General features: G+C 40.8%; 1 protein-coding gene across 1 annotated transcript in view; it reads left to right on the top strand.

Annotated features, from left to right (window-relative positions):
- Positions 1–4,544, top strand: part of LOC104950667 (band 4.1-like protein 2) — a 61,052-nt gene that overhangs the window by 20,276 nt on the left and 36,232 nt on the right.

Below are 4,544 nucleotides of genomic sequence, written 5' to 3'. Positions count from 1 at the left end.
CCTCCGTTAAAGCCTCAGAAGGTTACGTTGTGGAAGTGTGTATTAGGTAAGTTTATCAGAGGAAACCGTATTACTTCTCTCTCCCCCCCCCCTTCGCTGCTCTCTCTCTCTCCCCCCCGGTACACAGCACCGTAGTGTGGAGTTGCATTAGGTAACGCGAGATACGGCTGATACTTGCGCATTAGTTTCTGTTATGGATCAGTATCAACAGTCCTGCCAGTAACGTTACTATATTATCAATGCTACTTTAGTTATAGCCTGATATATGATAGCTAACTTTACAATGTTGTGATGTGACGTTAGCTAACATTCTGAAGCTAACGCCGGTCACTCACCAAGATAGCTGCCCAGTTCTCCACTGGTTCTCCTCACACCACAGCTCAATTTCTCTCCGATGGCCGTTATTTCTTCTAATCCTTGGCTGCTCCTGGTCTCTTGGACGCCTAGCAGGCTCATAATTATAAGGTTGTGGTCCGTCATATGCATTTGAATATTCATGTTCAACTTCTTCTGTGTCTTCTGTTTCGAAACTAGCATTGGGATCCATGTTTATTAATACGTTACACCGGCCGCTCTCCCCCTTGTGTCCCCCGTGTTACGTCACACGCGGGAGGTCACGTGCCGAGGCTTTTTTATGCAGAAGTGAACATTTCTTACAAAAACGACGCCAGATGTCACTGTAGTGTATATTTCTGTATAATTCTTTGAAAATCTAGTGTATTCATCATTTTCCTACACATTTATTCACAGGTGTCTTTAACCTGGAAGTTGCTCTTTAAGTATGCACTGTTTAGATCCCATGATGAGTCATGTTATACATATGGTTGCTTTTACACATTTCCCAAATGCTATAAGATGTGACAGCTCTAGATCATAAGAGTCCAGTGCAGATATTCTCCATCTGTGATAAATGTGACCATGAACTGCAGTTCATTTCTCAACAACACACTGTACCTGCTCCAAGGTGGACTGGGAGAAGTTGTAGTCTTCAAAGTTGAAGTTTTGCTTGGCTGAAGATAAACAGAGATTAGGAATATTAATGACATTGAATGACTCAGCAGATATGGCTCCAATTGATTCAGTGTGTGTGTGTGTGTGTGTGTGTGTGTGTGTGTGTGTGTGTGTGTGTGTGTGTGTGTGTGTGACTCACCACTCTCTAACTGAGAGAATGCCTTTGCCAGAGATTTGACATCCTCCTTGGGAATCTTGTAAACCATCAGAGTTGCAAAGCTGCATAGAAAGAATGTATCAACATTGTGAGGCGTTCACTTGTAATAAATAATGACGAGGCATAACATATATGATTAAAGGCAAATGTAGTTTTAGCGGTATTTAGCAGAACTTGCATGTGTGTTCCAAGTAGAGGCTATATTTCCCACAAATCACTACAGTACCAAGGAATTAGAAAAAGTGTTGCTTTGGTAAAATGGGTAGAATATGTGTTAGAGCCAGTCTTTTGTTTTATAAAAAGCGCCACTTAATTGTGATCTGTAGTCATGACGTTAGTCGAAGCACAGATTTTAACCGTTTAAGTTACCGTTAAAGTTATACCAGTTATAAACCAATAAAGAAAGAAAGAAAGACCACTTACGTTTTTATTATTTTATTTGAGTTTTACCTCTTTTGTTTGATTTGTTTTCTAACTATTGTTAAGGCCTGTTTTCCTTGTTGAATGTGTGAAAGGATAATTATTTTATTTTGAGTAAACACACATACACCAGAGGCCAAACAAGTCATCCCAAATGTGAGTAGAACCAATCTGAAGGAAAAGCGTAAGAACTGTCTGTTTAAGATTTGATAGAAAACAAAGGAAGGAAACCGTGACAATATGTATACTTCAATATAAAAAAGGGACTCATCTAATTTTTGTGCTCCACTTTTTCCTTCTTAGTGTGCATACTATTCTGCCTATCCTTCACATTTAGTTTGCTTACATTTTCACTCTATATTGTCTCATAGTCTACATAATATGCTCCCTTTCTTCCCGTTTTGTTCGGATTATTTGCATGTTTCGATACACACATGGATGTATTCCGCTATCAGAATCAGATTTAATATAATTTGTTTTGGTATAAGAAAAAATAAACATAATAAAAAAGAAAGTAATTTTATAAAATAAACTCTTTAGCATTAAAAAAAGAATAAAGACAAGTAGTAACACCAAATTTAAAATATACAAAATAACCTAAAAAGCGAAAACACTTTGGACAATGAATATATGAAAAACTACAGAGTATTATATATACCTCTCCTGCCGGGCAGCGTGGGGGAATATTCGGAGAATCTCTTTGTGCAGCAGCGCCACCGGCTGCAGCCCCGACAGCTCCTCTCTGAGCTTCACCTCCAGACTGTAGCCGCGACCGTATTTCCCTTTTAAATGCTGGATAGAGCCGATGCATCTGATGAGAGAGAAAATCAAAAGCAGTGACTCAGGGATCCTTTCCTTCAGCATACGCACCATCACAGACTAACGCACTAACCTGAGCTGTCCGGACACCATGATGGCGACGCGGTCACACACGGCCTCCGCCTCCTCCATGTAGTGCGTGGTGAGGATGGCTCCCCGCTGACGGTTCTTGAAGGCAGCACGAATGGCCCTCCTACACAAAGCAGAGACCTTTGTCAGAGGCTTCAAATGAAGACACCTCCACTACCAAGTGTCCTTCAGCAGAATAATCAATGAGTCATGCTCCAGAGCCGAGCCTACTCTGTGACCAAGGTCATCACAAAGGAAAACTACATCGAACACTGTGACAGAAATAACATACAAAATGAACGAGTGTCAAGTTTAAACGCCAAGTGTATTTTATTTTACATTTTTTATATCCAGTAATTGCTCAATTCTATTTCTTTTACAAGACTTTTTTAGTTTCAAAACCTAATTATCGTACTTCTTCTTTCAAATTATTTTCCATCTCAGAAAGTATTTCTTCTGTATTATTTTATAGTAGTTTAGCCTCTATTTCTGTGACTATGTTTTTTTCTCGTTTCTTATTGCCTTTATAAAATCTTTGGCATTTTAAGCCAGGATTCCCCCTTTGAAAATCTCTTAAAAAAAGATGTGAAGTCTTCAAACAACAATAAAGGATTGGATTTTATTGTGATATATTTTTGTAAAAGCCAGAATTTTTTATGTGAAAATGTCAAAGAGATGTTTTCTACAAAATGCGTCTTAATTATTATAAATGCACTATTCCAGGCATAACATTGTGCAAGAAAAAATAAAACAAGAAAATGAATCCAACCTTTTCCTTTGACATCAAATTTAACACAGGTTAACATTCAAACCTGGTAAAGTAGGAGAATGGTAATGCAGAAGAGCCTCACCACATGCGCTGTTTGGACTTGGGGTCCATCCCTGAGGACGGCTCATCCAGTAAGACGATCTGAGGATTCCCGATCATACTCAGAGCAAAGCACAGCTGGAAAAAACACAGCAGGGTGGTCAGTTTGGACATGAGAAGTTGTTGATGCAAATTGGTCCCTACAACACATCATTTTGGCAGGAAGTTGAGCGGGTTGAATGTGTACAACTCTACAATTTTAACTGCAGTGGCTTTGTAAAGAAATGTTGGACGTGTTCTGACCTTCCTCTTGAGTCCTGCTGACAGGGTCTTGGTTTGTTTATTCAAATGGTCCTTCAGCTCCAGAGCGTTTGCCACACTGAAAACAATAACAACAAAACAACTTGTCAGCTTTTACACGCCAATTATCCCTAAATCCTATACATCATTAATAATAATAATAATAATAATGCATTTTATTTATATAGCGCTTTTCACAACTCAAAGACGCTTTACAATATGAGGGAGGTTAGACAAACAAGGACAGGCAAACAAGTAAGTATAGTAAAATAAAAAAATAAAAAGGCTGTCAAGAGGAAGTTGATTGAGAGGGGGGGGGCTTATGGGTAGACAGAGTTGAAAAGATGTGTTTTGAGGCGGGACTCAAAGACTGTGAGGGACTCAGAGTCACTGAGATCTTGGGGGAGGGAATTCCAGAGCCTAGGAGCTGCCACTGAGAAGGCTCTGTCCCCAAAGCTGCAGAGTGTGGATGTGGGAATGGATAGGAGTCCGGCTGCGGTGGATCTGAGGGACCGTGGGGGTTGATAAGGAGTGAGAAGGTTTGTGAGATAATGGGGAGCCAAATGGTGGAGTGCTTTGTAGGTGAGGACCAGAATTTTGTAGTTGATGCGATGGGAGACAGGAAGCCAGTGGAGGTCTTTGAGGACTGGGGTGATGTGATGCCATGATTTGGTATGCGTGAGGAGACGTGCAGCTGCATTTTGAACCCGTTGGAGTCTGTTGAGGGATGTAGTGCTGATGCCGTAAAGAAGTGAGTTGCAGTAATCAAGGCGGGAGGAAATGAAGGCATGAATTAGTCTTGCGGCTGCGGGGCGGGTGAGAGAGGGTAGGATTTTTGCAATATTGCGGAGGTGGAAAAATGAGGTTTTGACTGCTTGGCGGATGTGAGGTTCGAGGGAGAGGGTGGGGTCAAAGATTACGCCAAGGTTGTGTGCCTGATTGGAGGGGGAAACAATGGTG

Source organism: Notothenia coriiceps, unplaced genomic scaffold (genome assembly GCF_000735185.1).
Source record: "Notothenia coriiceps isolate Sejong01 unplaced genomic scaffold, NC01 NC01_scaffold00000339, whole genome shotgun sequence".
Taxonomy (NCBI): Eukaryota; Metazoa; Chordata; class Actinopteri; order Perciformes; family Nototheniidae; genus Notothenia; species Notothenia coriiceps.
Note: the sequence above shows the minus strand (reverse complement) of the source record. Positions and strands in the feature narration are given on the sequence as shown.